The 20,615-nt window shown below is 42.6% G+C and overlaps 1 protein-coding gene and 1 pseudogene across 1 annotated transcript in view; one reads left to right on the top strand and one right to left on the bottom strand.

The window, feature by feature from the left end:
• The window catches only part of TMCC3 (transmembrane and coiled-coil domain family 3), a 439,356-nt gene that overhangs the window by 105,930 nt on the left and 312,811 nt on the right, over nt 1–20,615 (top strand). The window lies entirely within an intron of this gene.
• On the bottom strand, nt 5,886–6,351 carry LOC132373778 (large ribosomal subunit protein uL23-like; annotated as a pseudogene).

The following is a 20,615-nucleotide window of genomic DNA, read 5'->3' as shown; positions in this document are numbered from 1 at the left end:
TCATTACTAATCTCTCAACAGCTTTCACCAGAGTTGACTGCTTCCTTCTTTTTGAAATAGTTTCCTCTCCTGGCCTCTAGCACTGTGACTTTCTGGTTTCTCTCCTGGGTCATGGCTTCTCTTCCTTGCTGACTCATCCTGTGACCCTCTGTGTGGCTGTGGACAAACATTCATTGGCCCATCATCCTTTCACTTGGGAAACTACTGTCTCCCATGCCTAGGAATCCTGCTTAGCCATATGGTACCAGGGACACTAACACCACCCCTCCCTTCTCCACCTTGAGTGCACATGTGACCTGGGCTGGCCAATCAGAATATTACTTTCCCAGTTCTCCATACCATTATAGGAAGTAACATGTGATCTGAACCAGGCCAATCAGCATCCTCTCTGGGACTTCGCTGGAGCTCGAGGGACAACTGTTCCTTTAGGATCATCAGGAGCTGCAAGTGGCTGTCTTAGTCACATAGAGAGATGATGCTGAAAGAGGAAACCAAATAGAAGATAGCAGAGCTAAGAGATGGATGGAGAGAGAGAGAGAATCAGAAACTTAATAACATAATTTCAGCACTCAATCCTAACCATTTGCTTATTTGATTATTTGGTTAATATCTAGCTCCTCACTAATCTAGTTCCACAAGGGTAAGAATTATGTCTTGCTCTTGTTTGCCGTTGTCTCCCCAGTGCCCGAGGCAGTGCCTGCCATGTAGTAGGTGCCCCAGGTGTATCTGAATGATCGCGAGTATTGATTCTACCAGCAGTGTCTGAGCTCACAGCATAATGATAATATTCAAGAGAAATCATTTCTATCTGCAGCTTTTGGAATGAGCTGCCTTCGTTTGTGAGGCTTGATTAAAATTGGAGGAAACTTAATCTTAGAGTCATATTTAACCATCTGATATATTTAAAATGGGATATATAATAATAATTTAGGTTATAATGGGTGTGGATTGAAAATGGGCAGGGATAATGCATTCTGGTTCTGTTCTTTAGAAATATGTGTGATGTCTGAGGCACTCTAATTTTTTTTTTTTTTTTTTTTTAAATTTTTGGCTACGTTGGGTCTTCATTGCTGCGCGCGGGGTTTCTCTAGTTGCGGTGAGCGGGGGCTACTCTTCGTTGTGGTGCGTGGGCTTCAGTAGTTGTGGCTCACAGGCTCCAGAGCGCAGGCTCAGTAGTTGTGGCACACGGGCTTAGTTGCTTCGTGGCATGTGGGATCTTCCCGGACCAGGGCTCGAACCTGTGCCCCCTGCATTGGCAGGTGGATTCTTAACCACTGCGCCACCAGGGAAGTCCCTCTAATTTTTTTAAAAATTTATTTATATATTTATTTTTGGCTGCGTTGGGTCTTCTTTGCTGCACGCGGGCTTTCTCTAGTCGCAGCGAGTGGGGGCTACTCTTCGTTGCGATGTGCGGGTTTCTCATTGGGCGGCTTCTCTTGTTGCGGAGCACGGGCTCTAGGCGCGTGGGCTTCAGTAGTTGTGGCACGTGGGCTCAGTAGTTGTGGCTCCCAGGCTCTAGAGCTCAGGCTCAGTAGTTGTGGTGCACGGGCTTAATTCCTCTGCGGCATGTGGGATCTTCCCAGACCAGGGCTCGAACCCGTGTCCCCTACATTGGCAGGTGGATTCTTAACCACTGTGCCACCAGGGAAGCCCTGAGGCACTGTAATTTAATTTGACTTTAGTATGTCTTTAAGGACACTGTCAGATTATAACCTGATTCATCACTCATTCAGAGGCTAAAAATAGAGGCTGATACAGGAGGTTAACGTCACCTAGCAAGGAGCGTTTCCTCAAAGGGATGGATGTAAATCAGAGGAAGCACGTCACTCACTCGTATCCAGCGCCACAGGCTGGGTACACCTGGTGCTTGGCAATTGTTTCAGGATGAAGTGACTCTTGTGCTGAAACTGCTGTCATTCACGACAGGCGGTTTGAGAGGGTTTCAGAATATGAGATGACTGAAAATCTGACCCCAGCCAGCCCTTGATAAGCATTCCCTATGGACCATGGTCCCTGATTGCCAGCTGCTTTCATTTGGTGTCCAGGGAAGCAGTTCAAACAGTGGGGTGGACTGTGGGAAAGGAAGACAATTTGGGATTTCTCTTAAATTTTTTCTGGAAAAACCGCTAATCTTTCATTGTGTCCTAACTTCCCTTTTGGTAACATAAAAATGGTTTATGTTTCCCCTCTGGAGTCTGCCAAGTCCTTAGAGATCCTCGGGGGCGGTAGGGAGGTGGCAGCACGAAAATAAAGGATGCAAATTGTGACAGTGCTAGCAAGAGGAAGGAGAGGCGCTGACCTCTGACGGCTCACAGCCAGGCAGCACAATGAATGAAACTTGGCAATTTCTGCTCACTTGGGGTAGGCAGAGTGCAGGACTAGAATTACAGATGAGGGAAGGAAGTGATCATCTATGGAACATGTAGCTGTGTGCTGGTCATGGTATTAGGTATTACCTTAATAGGTATTTTCTCGTAGGTATTACCTGCTTACCTAACAGGTATTATTGCATGGCATATGGTGTTACCTTAATAGTTGAACTATTCTATAGATGAGGAACTTGACTCTCATGGGAGGTAAGTAATTTCTAAGCCAGTAAGTTAAAGAAGCAGCATTCATCTCCAAGACTAGCTCCAAAGTGCTGACACCTTTCCTCTTAGCATTACACTGTGCCACCTATATTCATCTATGAGACAGAAAAGCAAGAGAGATATTTGCCCAAATGTACCGATGACTGCAGGCCCCTTCTGGGGGCCCCGGGTTTAGGTAGGAAGGGGCACCTGTCTGTGGAGTAGGGATGGCTCAATTTCATGGACAACATTACAGTTTGGAAAGAATCAAGATCTCAACTTCTGTGCCCTCTGAGGTTTCTTTCACGGATCCCTTTTGTTATTTCAGGGCCTCCTCTCCCCGGCCTCCAACTCTCTCGGGCTTCACTCTGGCTCTGCCCACTTTGGTTCTACCTTTTCTTCTTCCCAACCACGTCCTTATCCCCTACAAAATTTATTCATCTGAACCTTTCTTCTGGTCATGGGAAGTCATTAGCTTGCTTATTTCTTAGCAAGCTAATTCATGCATGGGTATTAGTGGCAAAAAAGTACTATGGTACTATGGGCAATGTTCAGTAGTCTCTGACATCAATAAGACTCACTCAGACAATGTTCTCTCATTCAGTGGGTTCTGACGTGAGCCTTCAATCCGTTTTCACTGGGGGATTGGTGGAAACCAGGGGTGGTTAAAAGAAACATCTCTGGGGACTTCCCTGGAGGTCCAGTGGTTAAGACTCCACGCTTCCACTGCAGGGGGCACGGATTCGATCCCTGGTCGGGGGAACTAAAATCCCGCATGCCACATGGTGTTGCCAAAAAAAAAAGAAACATCTCTGTTCCCATCCCACCCTATGGAAATTTTCTCCTCCTCAGGGTCTTGTGAATCTTCACAGTTTACCATTCACTTTGCACTGAAATGCCCACTCCCGGTGCCTAGGACAGTATTGTAATGACTGAGCATGTCCTGGGAGCTGTTGGTGAAGGCGCAGAATTTTAACTGTCAAGCAGAATTAAGTATCATCTGTATTGCCAGAGATTCACTCTCGTCTCCTGGTCCTCTTGGGCTCTGCAGTGCGGACACCAGTATCCTTGGCCTGAGGAAGGCTGTTGTCTCTGAGACCCATGGACTCCTAGGGCTCCTGCTATTCTCTCTGACCTCAGAGTTACGTGATGGCAAATGCAAATTCACATCTTCTGTCGTGTGGAGATTTTTTCTTTGGTAAAATATACATGACACAAAATGTACCATTTTAACTATTCAGTGGCATTAAGTATATTCACATTGTTGTGCAACCATCACATCTATCCATCTCCAGAATGGTTTCATCATCCCAAACTGAAATTTCTGTGTTTATTAAAAAAAAGTCCCCACCCACCCTCCCTTAACGCCTGGTAACTTCTATTTTACTTTCTGCCTCTATGAACTGGCCTATTCATGTAGGTGGAATCATACAATATTTGTCCTATGTCTGGCTTATTTCACTTAGCACAATATTTTCAAGATTCATCAGTATGTATCAGAATTTCACTCCTATTTAAAGTGGAATAATAGTCCACTGTATGTATATACCACATTTTGTTTATCCATCCATGGACGTTTGGGTTGTTTCTACCTTTTGGTTACTGTGAATCATGTTGCTGTGAACATTGGTGTACAAGTATCTGTGTGAGTCCCTGCTTTCAATTCTTTTGTGTATACACAGGAGTATCCTAGGAGTGGAATTGCTGGATTATATGGTAACTTTTTTGTTTAACTTTTGAGGAACCACTAAACTGTTTTCCAAAACAGCTACACCATTTTATATCCCCACCAGTAATGCATGATGGTTTCAACTCTGGTTCGTTTGTTTTTTTTTTTTTGTTTTTTTTTTAAATGTGACGTATATGTTTTTTTTTTTTTAATTAATTAATTAATTTATTTATGGCTGTGTTGGGTCTTCGTTTCTGTGCGAGGGCTTTCTCTAGTTGCGGCAAGTGGGGGCCACTCTTCATCGCGGTGCGCGGGCCTCTCACTATCGCGGCCTCTCTTGTTGCGGAGCACAGGCTCCAGACGCGCAGGCTCAGTAGTTGTGGCTCACGGGCCTAGTTGCTCCGTGGCATGTGGGATCTTCCCAGACCAGGGCTCGAACCCGTGTCCCCTGCATTGGCAGGCAGATTCTCAACCACTGCGCCACCAGGGAAGCCCCGTTTGTTTTTTTTGTTTGTTTGTTTCTTTGTTTTGACATTTAATAGGAAGAGAACCACTTTGCACTGCACAGATATTATGCCAACTTGAGTTCCCCTGTTGGCATATCATTTACCCATTAATTCATTCAGCAAAAATTTACCAAATACCTGTGAGGTGCTAGGCATTGTACTAGGCACTAGGCCCTGTTGGATAAAATAGACATGGGTTCTGTCTTCATAGTGCTTACTATTTAGTTAAAGAGACAAGAAAGAAAGCAAAAATATGCATCATTGCAGATTATGATAGAGTTCTCTGGAGAAATGAACCGGAACAGTGATAAGAATAATTATAGCGTGAAATTTTATTATTTGCTGTTTTAGGAAACAGCATAGTGTAAGGGATTAAGATGTGAGCTTTGAGGCCTGACAAGATTAATATTAGCTCTGCCATTTCTAAACCTTTTGACCTTAGACGAGTTGCTTAAATCTCTTTGTGCCTCAGTTCCTGAACTATAAAATGGAGATAATAATAATAGTACTTACTTCAAAGGGTTATTGTGAAGATTACATGATAGGGTCCATGAAAAGTATTTGGCATGCTGCCTGTCACATAGTAAGTACTCAGTAAATGTAATAATTTCATAGCTGCTCTTTGTAGGCTACATGTTGTACTTATAACAATCCACACTTGGAATATTCAGCCAGTTATTCATGTTATGACCCACTAACAACACACAGTGGTCAAGCTTCTGCTTCCTGATACTCTTGACCACATAAGCCTATCCCTCCAGGTCCAGAGCCCAGTGGCCTCCTCTCCTGGCCAGCCTCTAGTTTTCCATCAAAATCTCTGCCCATGCCCTTTCTTCTTCTAGCCAGGAGGCAGTGGTATGAGAATAGAAGCTTTGAAGCTAGGCACATCTCTCTCTATCAGTTGGATGATCTTAGAAAATTACCTCTCTGGGCCTCAGTGTTCCCCTTGGTAAGGCACATCAGGAGCTATTGTGATGATGGGAGATAATGTATCTCAAGTACCCTTATCAGCCAGTCAATCAATGACTCAATCATAACTTTCTCTAGAGATATCTTTTTTCATGGTGAATGTATATATATGTATCTATATTTATATATATATATTTATATATATATATATTTAGAATTAGCCAGCTGGACTCAGTTGAGATGATCCCATTTGTTGGCAACATCCAAAGCATCATAGTCATGAGCCAGTCGAACATATGCCTTCTTCTCTCCATCAGGCCTGATCAGGGTGTGACCTTGGCCACGTCAGTGTCACAGAGCTTCTTCACAGCCTGGTTGATCTGGTGCTTATTGGCCTTGACACCCACAAAGAACACAGTGTGTCATCTTCTGTCTTCTTCAAGGCTGATTTGGTGGTCAGAGAGAACTTAACAGTGGTGTAGTGGTCAAGCTTGTTTCTCCTAGGGGTGCTCTTCGAAGGATATTTGGGCTGCCTTCAAGCTGCAGTATCTTGGGCCGTCAGGAGGTAGGTGAGGTGTGGATCTTTTTTTGCGTGGCTAAAGACACCTTTTAGCACTGTTCTCTTGGCCTTCAAAGTGTTTGCTTTGGCTTCAGCTTTGGGAGGGACAGGGGTTTCCTTCCTCACTTTCGGCACCATCTTGAAAAGCTAGTAGTATCCTAAATAAAATTGATAAGAGCATTTTCAATATTGTCCTGTTAAATTGATGCTTATCTAGTCTAGGAAATTTTAAACTGGGCAGTTAAAGAGTTAATAATTGATTAAATATGACACCCATCATTTTTTTTTTTAAATTAATTAATTTATTTATTTATGGCTGTGTTGGGTCTTCGTTTCTGTGCGAGGGCTTCCTCTAGTTGTGGCAAGCGGGGGCCACTCTTCATCGCGGTGCGCGGGCCTCTCACCGTCGCGGCCTCTCTTGTTGCGGAGCACAGGCTCCAGACGCGCAGGCTCAGTAGTTGTGGCTCACGGGCCTAGTTGCTCCGCGGCATGTGGGATCTTCCCAGACCAGGGCTCGAACCCGTGTGCCCTGCATTGGCAGGCAGATTCTCAACCACTGCACCACCAGGGAAGCCCCATCATTTTTATAAATGGTTAACTTTAGGCTCTTGATCAGGAATGTCAAACCCATTATAATATAGCTTCTTCAAGACAATCAGGTACAATGTAAGGCTACAAACAATGCCACCTTTTACGGTTTGGTTTACTGCCTATGTGTACATTTTAATAAGACTCTGCTAAGTATAGGCCAAACAAATGATTCTCTAACAACAGGAATTCCAGGGGTCCTTCTGGTCAGGAGTCAGCAAACTATGGCCTGCAGGCCAAATATGGCCTACACCTTGTTTTTGTAAATAATCACTTAATTGGAACACAGCCATGCCCATTCGTTTAGGTATTGCCTATGATGGCCTTTGTGCTACAAAGAGGCAGAGCAGTTTTAACAGAGACTGTATGGCCCACAAAGCCATCTACAGTATCTCCTATCTGTCCTGTTTTTCAGAAGTTTGCCAGCCCCTATTGCAGGCCAAGACGGGAAATGTTTGGAGCCAAACCCTTTTGGCAGCAGCCTTCAAACTGTATGTGTAGCCTTTCACATACATGTATTGTCTCCTGCTGTTTGTTGGTAGGGTCACGGTTCCGGTGTGCCTTGGGTGTTTCCATAGGAAAGGCTTTAAGTGGCATTTATCAGTAGACTTAGTTCAACATTGCTGAATGAGTGTAGACTTAATTGTAACAAGACCCATTAATTTAGTGGCATGAATAAGGAAGTTTGTTTTCTGCTCATGAAACTATCCAGTGTGGGTATTCTAGGTGGCTCTGCTCCACAGAGTAATTCTGGGACTCAAGCTCTTTCCATCTAGTGGCTCTGCCCTGTGTTAGGGTCTGTTGTCATCTGCGTGGCCCAGGTAAAGTCACCACATCCAGTTTCCAGCAGTTGAAAAGGAATGGAGAACATAGATGAATATGATGTGTGTGTGCCCAGAAATGGCACACGTCACTCCCACTCATACTCCATAAGCTAGAATTTGGTCGTATGACAGCACCTAATGGCAAGGGAGCCAGAGAAGAAGAAAGAAAGCTTGTCTCTCTCAAAGTAGGTAAGAAGGAATTCTCCATGGGCATCAAGGGTCCTCTGACAACTCCTTGGCCTAAGTTGTAGAGCTTTAGCTCTGCCAAAGATAATTTCATGCCAGAGCGTGGTGGAACCTAGTTAGATATGCTGCCCTGATTCTGTCAACTCCATCTCCACTTACTCTTCCCTAATACTTCTGCTCTGTCACCCCCTGTAGCTCCTTCTTCTCTTTCTAACAATTCTTCTTTTTATAAGTATGGACAATTAATTCCTAGTAGGACGTCTGGCTCTTGCAGCCCTAAGAATGATAACAAAAAAGAGGTAGACACTATTATTATCTCCACATTAAAGATAAAGAAACTGAGATAAAAAACAATGAAGTAAGCTGCCCAAGGTTATAGCTGGTCACGTATGGCACTTGAAAAAAGATATTTTAATCTCTTTTCAATCCCTTTTGCTGGGTGCAGATTTTATTCCAGAATCTGGCCAATAAGCATGCTGTGAAAATCTTACCCTTGCTGAATTAGCAACCATCATTTGTCAAGGAATTTTTTTTTCACATTTGCAGAAATATTCTTTTCTGTTGTTTACCTTTTTATTTTGTTTATGCAGAGTTGGTTTTGTTTTTCCCCTGATGGTTAGAAGTTTTATGCTTTTATGCAGTAAAACCTGCTGATGTTTTCCTTTATGATTTTTTCCTTACATCCAGGCTTAAAAAACCATCCTCCTTTGAGAATGATGATGAATATTTAATTAGATCTTCTTCCTGTTTTTCAGTGTTTGATTTTTTAAATTGTTATTTACTCTTATCCATCTTGAATTGCTTTTGTCTGTGGAAAAATGAAGATTCCCATTATATTTAGATTTGACTCTACCAGAGAAAGTATTTATTTCAAACAGGCTTAAATGGAGAAAGACAATACCAGTGACTGACCCCCAAGAAATCTATACCATATTGATAGTGATGAGATTCCTTAATAGAAGGCTAGGGAGGGTCTAGGTATGGGGTTGCTTATCGCAGGCAGGTGAGTTTATTTCACAGCTGTTGTGAGTGTACTGGATGCTGCTGGCCCACTGGCCACACACCTTCTCCTGACTCGTGCATCCATCCCCCAGGTGCTGTGAGTTTGGGCTGCTAAGCATTCACAGATACATCCTTCTCCAAAGAATTGCCCTCAGCCCAAAGGGAGCCACTCCACCCAGGAAATTACACCTATGCCCCTCCCGACGCCTGGGTCATAACCAGCAGCCAGTGACTGATTGACATGGGGTACAAAAGGCTGGCCCCCTTGCCTCAAGGTGGGATCAGCTTTGCGATGCTATTTATGCTGCCGTGCTTCCCCGTGGAATCATCCTGAAGTTCATCTCTGGCTGAGATCCTCCCCGTGCTTAGCTCCTCCTCCTGCCCTGTCCTTCTCCCTCACTCTTTCTCCTGAGTCCTCCTTCACTAAACCGTATGCACCCCAAACCCTGTCTCAGGCTCTGCTTCTAGGGAATGTGATCTGAGACAGTGAGAAAATCTAATTTAACTAACATTCTAATACACATAATTTATAATCTAATGTATGTAACAAACATGTCTTGCAAACTTTGTAGACATTATAGACTCAAGATCAAAGGTTCTATTTTCAAGAGTTTAAACAAATGTGTAATACATTGTTAACTATATTGGAGAGTTTTTTACCCTTAAATACTGAAAATGTATTGAGCAGGATTGTTAGAGATAAGAATTTTTTAACTTAAGATAGTTGACCCACCTGGATGATAGTTATTGTTCCTTGTTTTTTGAGGTTTCTGGGGTGTAAATATTCTCTAATCCCCCTTCATCACTGTACTGAGAAGAGTAATATATCCTCAGGATTTGGAATTCTCTGCGTACTTCTGTTCACGAGATTTGTCTCTCACGCCTTACCATTCAATACCATGTAGCATGTTATCTATAGTCCTTTTCATTTCAGTCAAAGAGGAATCAAAATATTTCCACAGTGGCATGAATTCATTTCATTCTTCAGGTTGTACCCAGCACCAGCTATGGAATAATACTTCCCTTCCCTCACAATGATTATTTTCCAAGGCAATACCACTTGGATCTCAGCATTTCATTTTCTTTTCCATTCTCAGCTTGGCCTCTAAGGAGTTTGATTATTCTCTACCTCACATCTGAAGAAGAGACTCGGTGACTTGCTTCAAGTGGGAAGGCCAGGCTTCATGCTCGGAACCGTAAGTTCCAAAGGTACTGTTGATCCTTCCTAGACCCAAGCAGCACCTCAATCTGTTTGCACGCGTGTGGACTCAGCTGCTTCTGTTCGTGGCATTGATCTGTTAAGCAGTGACCCTTCCCTCAGTCTCTCTACATTCTGTCTCACTCCATCCATTGGTTTATTAAGAATGAACACTATATGTGCTTTGAAAATGAACTCAACACTCCTGGGCCTTGCTTTGAGTTCCTCTCTCTGTTCAGATAGAACAGCTGGAAGATGGTGCAATGTTTATTTGCTTTTTTGATTTAGACTGTTTCTTTTTTCCTACCCTTGAGATCTCAAAAACCTTCTTAAGCAGCAGCCTGGAGGAACACAAGAGGTATGGGGAAGGGAGGAGAGAGCTAAGGAATGAAAGGGTTAGTTGAGGAAGAGGAGGGGGCAGGGAAGCAAGGCTAGTGATTTTCTGGGGTTGGCTATGGATCTGACCCTTATTTTCTGAGTGCTGGACATTTCTCCCATTCTGGACCACTCTTCCCTGGTGCTCATCCTGCTATCTACGGGGCTGTACAAAGAGAAGGGTATGAAAAAAGCATCAAAGTGGGCTTTGGAGTTAGTTACACCTGGCTCTGAATACACCACTTTTAATCTATTGACCTTCTGAAAGTTACTTAAATGCTCTTATATCTTGTGAGGTGCACTGTATATCATCTGGTCTTTATGTGGATTCATGTTAGATGGACTTTTTCAAAAACCATTTAGATGAGGAGGTTATCCTAAGTGTGTGGATTCCCCTGACCTTAATTAGTTGGCCACTCTGGTTCATGCTGCTGAAGCCCAGCATTTTGGAGGCAAAAAAAGGGACCTCTGGTCATCTTACCCAATCACAGTCATTAACCCTGTCAAGGCACCTGCCTCAACACTGGCCTCCTGGGTTGTCGTTAGGGTCAAATGAAGTACAAGGTGATTTAGGTACTATTATTACTAGCATCTCCATGTTACGGATGTGTGATCTGAGGCACACAAAAACTAACTTGCCTATCACACAGCTAGTAATTGACATAGCTAGGATTTGAACCCAGGCCACAAGAGATCCAAATAAAAATAAAATAAAATTATGGGACTATACTATTTTCTCTTATATTTAAGGTTAGGTTACTTTATTTTGCATCTAGGCAACTTTCTTAGAATGAAAAAAAATATTTTGCTGACATTTTTTCATAATATTTTTCCAAAAATGGTATGACAGCAGGATACATAATATTTCATACTCAAATTTCCCAACATGATCCAAATAAGAATATTTTTACAAAATTATTGAGAGCTTCATCAGTTTTCCCAAGGGCCTCTCCTAAGCCTCTGATAATTCAAATAATTTTCTTTTGAAGTGCCCGTGCAATTGGTTTTGATTGTATTTGCATTGCAGACTCACATAATTAGCAGGAGGCACTCTGGCAAAATGAGGTGTAAGAGGACATGTACTAGCATTAAGAGGAGAAGTGTTTTTCGAGCGGGAGCAAGTTTGATATTAGTGAATATTTTTATCTTAAGATGACCTTTGCTTCCCTATGTAACTTGACAGTAGCAGGGACTTGGGTAATAAGGGCTGAGCTAATGAGAACTCTCTGGCATTTCATAGACATTAACTGTCTGGCCTTCTTTAGAGAATGGCTACAGCTTAGCTGATTTGATAAGGGTATTTGGTGAATCACAGAGGCAGACAGATTGTAAGGTGACCCCAATGATCTTTGCCTACTAGAATCCATGCTCTTGTATAATTCTCTCCCTCTGAGTGTGGGTAGGTCCTGTGACTTGTCTCTAATCAATAGGTAATGGAATGTATGTGATTACATGTACATCAGTTTATTACATAGGATTTTAATTTCAGTTATACTAAAAGACCCTCTTCCTTGCTGGCTTTGATGAAGCAAGTGGCCATGTTATGAACCTCCCCGTGAAGAGGCCCACGTGGCAGGAACTGAAGGTAACTTCAACTGACAGCCAGCAAGGAACCGGGGCCCTCAGTCCAACAACCCTCAAGGAGCTGAATTCTGCCAACAATCGTGTGAGCTTATACGTGGATCCTTCCCCAGTCAAACCTTGAGCTAAGATTGCAGCCCTGGCCAAGACTGTGATTGCAGCTTTCAGATGAGACCCTGGAGTAGAGACCCAACAAAGTCTTGCCTGGACTCCTGACTTATAGGACCCATGAGATAATTAATGTGTGTTGTTCTAAGTTTCTAAATTTGAAGCAGTTTGTTATCTAGCAATAGATAATTAACAATACAATTATCGTATTCAAAATCGAGTCATTTATGCCAATGTTTATTGAGAGAATCCCATGTACGGAGAAGCCTGCACTAGCTCTGGGGATACTGTGGTGAACAAGAGAGAAAATGGATCTTCATGGAGCTTACAATCTAATGAAATGGATGACTGTGATATTGTGATTTTTTATTTTACTGAGGTATAGTTGATGTACGTTATTATATAAGTTACGGGTATATAACATAGTGATTTATAATTTTTAAAGGTAGTACTCCATTTATATTATAAAATATTGGTTACCTTCCCTGTGTTGTACAATATATCCTAGTAGCTTATTTTTTAATACGTAATAGTTTATACCTCTTGATCTCCTATCCCTATCTTGCCCCCCACCACCTCTCCCCACTGGTAACCACTAGTTTGTTCTCTATATCTGTGAGTCTGTTTCCTTTTTGTTATATTCACTAGTTTGTTTTAATTTTTAGATTCCACATATAAGTGATATCATACAGTATTTGTCTTTCTCTGTCTGACTTACTTCACTTAGCATAATACCCTCCAAGTCCATGCATGTTGTTGCAAGTGGCAAAATTTCATTCTTTTTTATGGCTGAGTAGTATTCCAGTGTGTGTGTGTGTGTGTGTGTGTGTGTGTGTATGTGTATGTATATATATATATATATATATATATATATATATATATATCACATCTTCTTTATACATTCATCTGTTGATGAACACTTAGCCTGTTCCATATCTTGGCAATTGTAAATAATGCTGCTATAAACATTGGGGTGTATGTGATATTGTGATCTACGTTGAGAAGTATATATTTGGTCTTCATCCCTGGTTGCAGGCACAGAGCTCCTAAAACCCTTGGAATTTCCTGAGTGATAGGAGAGTCTTTTGTTATTCATAATGAACCCCTTCTGAGCACACCTGTGTTTTTACTAATAAGGTGGCTTAGGGTGGGGCCCCTAGATAGCCTCAGGATGGGGCTGGTCACCAGGAAAACTTGTGATTAGAAGGTCGGAGCTTTCAGCTCTACCCGCTGACCTCTAGACAGGGAAATGTGGCGGTGTGCCTTCCCCTTATAAAAATTCCACCTTATAGAAGCTGTTGAACAACAAGATTTAATGAACTTCTGGGTTGATGTATACATTCACATGCCAGGAGGGTGGTGCACCCCAGTTCCTGAGCTCGGACCTCTTCATCTGGCTGTTTATCTGTATCCTTTATAATATCCTTTATATTGAACTGTAAACATAAGCAAATATTTCTCTGAGTTCTGTGAGCTGCTCTAGTAATTAATCAAACCTGAGGTGGGGGTAGTGGGGACCTTTGATTTATAGCTAGTCAGCCAGAAGCACAGGTGACAGCGTAGACTCATGATTGGCATCTGAAGTGGAAGCAGCCATACAGGACGGAGCCCTTAACCTGTAGGATCTGACACTATCTGCAGGTAGATAGTGTCAGAATTGAGTTAAATTTGTAGGACACCCAGTCAGTCTCTGCCGAGAACTGGAGAATTGCTTGGTGGTGTTGGAAAAAACACATTGGAATGACATTAAACAAGTTACTATTACAAGAACTCTGTACTTTAATACTACCATCAGAATTCAATAGAACTAACTGGATACCTATACATGAATATTATTGAACATTCACTATAGTCATAATATTTTTTCAGCAAAGCATCCGTAGAAAATCTACCTTTAAGCCATGAAGTTTCTCATAGCCTGAGATAATGCCACCATTCCTTATAAAAGTGAGGACAGGGACTTCCCTGGCGGTCCAGTGGTTAAGACTCCATGCTTCCATTGCAGGAAGCGTGGGTTCGATCCCTGGTCAGGGAACTAAGATCCCGCATGCCACGCGATGAGGCCCAAAAAAAAAAAAAAAAAAAAAAGTGAGGACGTGCTCACCCTCTCTCCAAAAGGAGAGCCCTAAAGTCTTAGCAGTCCCTGAATCTGACTCCAAGTCCAGGATTGCTGAGAAATGAGCATTCCTCCTCAAGTTTAGTAACAAGCCCATCTTGTTATTCTATGATCTCTGGACTAAGTTTTAAGGTTAACCATCATTAATATAGTCTATATAAAATAGTAGGAGAAAAGCAGAAGGAAATAAAATAGAAAATCAGTTAACTGCATAAATATATACTTGATAAAGCAAGGAAGATAATAATAGCAAACACTATTTTCCAGGCACTGTACATACATGTTAACTCATTTCATCTTTATAATAATGCTATAAGTAAGAACTATCATTTTACAAATGGGGGAAATTGAGCCAAAGAGAATATAAGAAGCTTGCATAAGGTCTTCAGCAGTAACTGAGATTTGAACCCGTGTTGTCTGACTTCAACTTCTGTGTATTTAACCCCCTGACTTGACCCTTCCTACCATTGTAACACATCACTGGTCAGGGACCCAGTATGTCTATTCTGTCAGTACTTTGGCTACAACTAAGCACTCAAGAACTGAGGAAATACCTATAGAGGGGATTCAAGGATCCACTAGGATCACTATAAATGGTCCTACTGTGGGTGAGCCACACTAGCACCTGTATTCCATAAACTCCCTTACACCAATCAGAGAACTGCACATGGCATTTGGAGCCTCCAGATATTAGCATCAGCTAGGAATAATAATAAAAATCCTGAAAGACCAATATAAGCCCTTTTCCCAGGGCCCAGTTACCCTAGTATGTGGCTCCAAGTGCATTTGTTAAAGGGAAGGAGGAAGACATTGGTGTACACCTGTGGTGCCCCTGCTGGAGGAGGGAGACATTGGTGTACACCTGTGGTGCCCCTGCTGGAGGAGGGGGACATTGGTGTACACCTGTGGTGCCCCTGCTGGAGGAGGGGGACATTGGTGTACACCTGTGGTGCCATTGCTGGGTTGCTCCTAAAGAGTGTCTTGTGTCCCCTTTTTTCCAAGGGTCTTTTAAGTGACTGGGGTCTGGGAATTGGGTAAAGGACTGTGACTCTCTGTCTTCGTGACAAAAATCAGCCCCTGTTCCCCAGACTTAGATTTTGTTACTGTTGTTGTTATACAAATTTAGTCACACTTTGGTATCCATGTATTTCAGCCGCAAAGACCCTACAATCTATTACGCACTCTCCAATATCCCTGAGAATCAAATCCTTCTGATAATCACACCTAAGCCTTCTGCTTATTTCAGGCATGTGGACCCACTGTGAAGGTTAAAGCTGACATCTACTCCTTCAGGAAACCTTTTCCCGTGGAGGCAGCTCCTGCTATCATCCCTGGCCTACAGCAGGCAAGTACTTTCAGGCATGCTCATGCTCTTCTCATCAGAGGGCTTTTCTTCTGAAACTGGGTGAGTAGTTCAGGTATTTTAAAAGGTATTATAAATCCACTGTCATATTCCTGTCTCTGTAAGTCTTTGGATTCCCTTCTGTATGTTCCATCAAGGTATGTATGGTATCTGAACTTCACATGCACAGGCCGCCACTGAGACTCAGTCTCAGACAACCAGTCAAGAAGTTGGCACCTCTTCCAGTTGTTTAATCTAGCACATTGTATCCAGAATTTTTGGTGAGGGCACCTTTAAGATGAGCTTGATCCAATCTAAAATTCTGACCTTCTCTTCCTAACACTCTCAGAATACTTTCCCATAATCCAGCAATGCTGTTGGTGTGTCTGCCTTCTCTTCCTAGGTCTGATTTTGATTTCAGGGCGTGCTAGAATCAGCCTCTAGCTTTGGGTCTGGAGTCAATGAACAGAGGTAGGGGTGGGCCATGAGGACATCCCCTTGCAAGGTGACCACCGAGGGAAGCTGGTGTCTTTGAACAGGGCAGGACCAGCCTCATCAGAATGGGAGGAGGGGCTGCTTTTGTTGGTCCAGGAAGCTCTGTGAGTTCTCGGGCTTTAGATTCTTGGGGCTATCTGACACCTCCAAAATATGTCCATTCCAGTACTCAGGGGAAGAACCACTTTTTCTCGATAAATTCCCTGAAAGACCCGGTGAGACTTGAATCCAATCTGTTTTGTAATTCATCGATCTTCAGACTCCGTCTCTGCCTCTGACTTTTCAGCTTCATTAGCTCAGTGCCTGCAAGAAATAAAAGAGTATTTTAGGGAAGTCACAGAACCTTTCTCATTCACTGACCATGCTCTGAAGTGAGAATTTAAACTTGTGATTTTTTTTCTTTAAATTTTATCGTACAGTTAAATGGAATTACTCACCTCAGAGCCTTTTTATTCCTTCCTTCTCCACCCGCCAGAGCCTTGCTTTCACTGGCATTTCATTCTGTGTGACTATAGCTGATCATTTTGGTGTTTTGCCACTGGGAGCCATGGACTAATATGAACACAACTCATGATATAATCAAAATGCAATTTTATATTTACCACCAACTCTTTCAACTTCATTCAGGGATGAAGGAGGAGAAGGTGGTATTCCTCTACCCCTGGATGGAACTTCTGACAGCTTCTCTGGCTTTTCCTGCTCTCCCTGACAACCTTCACCTCTACCTGCTAGCTGTCATTTTCTTTTTCTCTCAGGGTGAAGGTAGGGTAGAGATGAGAGGGAAAGAGGCAAGTGAGTTATGACTTGATCTGGTGGCTTTGTGTTCTCTGGGCCTTGCAGATGATTAAAGCTGGTGACCCCTGGGGGGCCTGTAGGATGGCTCAAGCCGATTCATCTCTCAGGGCACTTGCATAGGAATTTTGGATGCTCCCTACAGGCCGCCTCTCCTGCAGTTCCCTCGATTCCAGTGGATGTATCTCTATTCTGGATGGTTCCTTTCAACTCTTTCCTCAGCCCCTGGATATCCAGCAGTGCATGCTCAGCTTTTATTGCCAAGGTCCTTCTAAAAAGACCTATCATTAGGATCCAAGTCTTTCTCCTTTTTAACCCACATGTAGTTATGGGAAATCTCATCCCCTGCCCCAGCAAACTCCGGGAGTGCCTGATGATTGCAATGTAGCAGCCCTCCTGGTTCCTCCACCTCCAGAGCACTTAACCAGCCCTTCTAAACATTCTGTATTTTGATGGAGGAGTTGGACTTCAGTCCATGACTTGATTGCGCTTTCTTGGTCATTAGTCAGACCCTGGTCCTCTATGTCTTCCAGCTGCAGGGGGCTTCATTTCATAACTTACCCTGTGGTCTACTGGAAATTCTCTCACTAGGCTTGAGGTTGGGAGATAGCACCTATCACCCCTCCCCCCGCTCTTTGTCCAAAGGAGAGAGGACTTAAAGCAGAGCAGAAGCCTCTTCAAAAAAGATCTCCTCAGTCATTTTCTCCAAATCATCTCTCTGACCCCCTTTCACATCCTTGATTTCTCTGAGAAGCCCAGGAGATGTAGGGCAGGTTCTTCTTCCTGCCCTATAAATTCTGCCTAACGGGGAAGGTTGGGGTGTGGGGCTGGGCTCACTCTAATTTTGGCATACTGAGATATAATCTATTGATGCATCTCTCTAAACTGAGGAAGAAACAGTATCATCCTAACTTGTATTGCAATAGTTTTCATGACTCTTTTACTACTGGGTGCCAGTGTTTTACCTGTATTGCATCCTTACTGCTTTCTTATCCAACCAGGTCACCTAGTCCATCCCAGATTCCCAATACCATGGGACCTCTTTCAAAGAAAGAATCCATTCCAGCTAGTTTCAGTAAAAATTTATTGCACAGTATTAACTAGAATTTCTGGGAGGGCCAACAGACAAAGCCTGCATGTCATACAGTCAGAAGCAAAGCAGCCAGGAAAAATGTCCAACTACATCACAAATGTCCAAACACACCACAGGGGTGTTCTAGCAGAAATCCTGCTGTGGCTGCCAAGGGATGCTGAACATCTATAAAACCTGGACTGAGCACCAGTATCCCCATTGCAGTTCCTGCAGAAAAGCAAATGCCCCAGGGCCATACTTACTAGGTGAATAGTGTGTCTGTAAGTTTTCGCCTGTATCCCAAGTCTTGCTTAAGTTTGGGGTTTGTTGGAATATAGTCACATGTCTATATCCTAGCAGCAAAGGGTTTTAGGATATGTGTTGTCTTTGTTTGTTTCTATCTGTGGAAAGGAGAATTCATAATATAGAAGAACTACAAAGAAAAGATGTGGGGCAGACACAAATGACAAATGTCCATTACAAAACTCTTACAAAAAAAAATTTATGGTCCCAATCAATAACCTATTTTGACTATAAAAAACAAACAAAAAAACCCTCTTATGTACCTTCTGAATTTTGCATATAATCCCATTCAAAATATAAATTAAGAAAAATTTAAATCCATTTTTTGGGGGCTTTTCCCGTAGACCATCTTTCTGTGCTCAATCCTCTTATGCTGTTGCGGTCTTCTAATATCTCGTATTGTCATTGTTCTTTAACACTGTTGATTGTTCTGATTGACCCTTTGATAGTCTTTGGCCTCATTTAGTTGTTGTGTTGTTACAAAGATAAATGAGGTAATGCATTTAGAACTTTTAGTGCCTGGCGCATAGTAGGTAATCAATACTGGTAATCCTCCACTTCTGCTTCCCTAATATTATTGCCTGTGGTTGCTTTTCAAGTCTTGATTGTAAAGAACTCATTGAGATGTAGCAGGTGCATTCGAGTGGTTTTCCAGTTAATGTCCCGACAACTTAAACATGAAAACTGTGATGTTTGTGATTTATAATAAGAAATATATATTCAGTCTCTGTCCCCCTTTCTGGCACCGAGCTCCTAAAACCCTTGGACTTTCCTAAGTGATAAAGGTGTCTTAATACTCATAACAAACCCTTCTGAACCACACATGAGTTTATATTAATGAAGTGACTTTTGGAAAGCACCTAAGGATGGAGGGTGGTTGCCAGGGGAAAAGACCAGGTAATTAGTGGGTTGGAACTTTCAGCCCCGCCCCCCCCACCTCTGGGGAGGGGAGAAGAACTGGGGGTTGAATTATTTGCCAATGGCCAAAGATTTCATCAGACATGCCTATGTAACGAAGCCTCCACAAAACCCCAAAAGGACGGGGAAGTTCCCTGGTGGTCTAGCGTTTAGGATTCGGTGCTTTCACTGCCGTGGCCCAATCCCTGGTCAGCAAACTGAGATCCCACAAGCTGTGCGGTGTGGAAAAAGAAACAAACAAACAAACCCAAAAGGACGGGATTTGGAGTTTCCAGATTGGTGATCACATGGAGGTGCTGGGAGAGTGGTGCACCAAGAGAGCCTGGAAAACCCGAGCCCCTTCCTCATACCTTGTCCTATGAATCTCTTCCATCTGGCTGTTCCTGACTTACATCCTTTCATAATAAACCAGTAATCTAGGAGGCAAAATGTTTACGTGAGCTGCTCTAGCAAGTTAATCGAACCCAAGGATTCGGTTGCAGGAGATCAGAGGATCTCTAGCTAGCAGGTCAGATGCACAGGTGACAACCTGGACTTGTGATTGGCATCTGAAGTTTGGGGGTGGGGTCGAGGGAGTCTTTTGGACAGAGCCCTTAACCTATGGGATCTGATGCTATGTCCAGGTAGATAGTACCAGAAATGAGTTAAATTAGGACACCCAGGACCCAGTCAGTGTCTGCTGAGAATTAAGGAATTGCTTGGTTGTGTTAAAGTAAAAAACCCACAGTGAAAACACTAATCCAAGCTAAGCCAGTGAGACTTGCTAGAGAAGGGGTTAGATGCTTGAAAGATAAGGTCACATATAGATGGGATCAGAGTTGGTACCAAACAGCCCAAAGATACACATACCAGCTAAAGAAGGGAAGTAGCAGAAGCTGGGAAGCTGTATACTTAACGCTGGTTATCACATGTGTTCTCTCTAGTCAGTTTGCCTTGAATCCCTGCCCTGCTACTTACTAGCTGTGAGCTCTTAGGCAAGTTACTTAAGCTCTCCATGCTTATATTTCTTCATCTATGACATAGGGAAAAAATTATATCTATCTCATATTTTGTTAATTGCTTTGAACAATTCCTATCATATAGGAAGTTTGATTTCTGGATTTCATTTACTTGAAAATTTATGTTTGAGAAACTTTTTAACTCCCCAAGTCTTCATCTTCCAGTGAACTAATGGCCCTGCATTTCATGTCTCCTGGGTGTCATAAAAATATCTGTAAACATAGTTAGAATGTTTTAAATGGAGATTTTTATAACTCATCAGCTTCAGTTTGAAACTCAGTATCATCACTTATAAGAAGGGAAAAGAATTGACGATTGTGAAAGTTGTATAAGTATCAAGTTGAATTTAGTACAAAGTTTTCTTTAGAGGAAAGTTTCTCTTTAAGGCTAAGTTGACATCCATTCCTTGGGTGAATTGATTTGCTATATGTTCAGTCAGGTTAATCCCAACCAGGCTATGGAAAGTGTGTCATTTCACAACTGGGTCAAGCACTCCATGTGAA

This window comes from Balaenoptera ricei, chromosome 10 (assembly GCF_028023285.1).
Source record: "Balaenoptera ricei isolate mBalRic1 chromosome 10, mBalRic1.hap2, whole genome shotgun sequence".
In the NCBI taxonomy this organism is placed as follows: domain Eukaryota; kingdom Metazoa; phylum Chordata; class Mammalia; order Artiodactyla; family Balaenopteridae; genus Balaenoptera; species Balaenoptera ricei.
The sequence above is the reverse complement of the archived record's forward strand: the minus strand, read 5'-3'. Positions and strand labels throughout refer to the sequence as shown.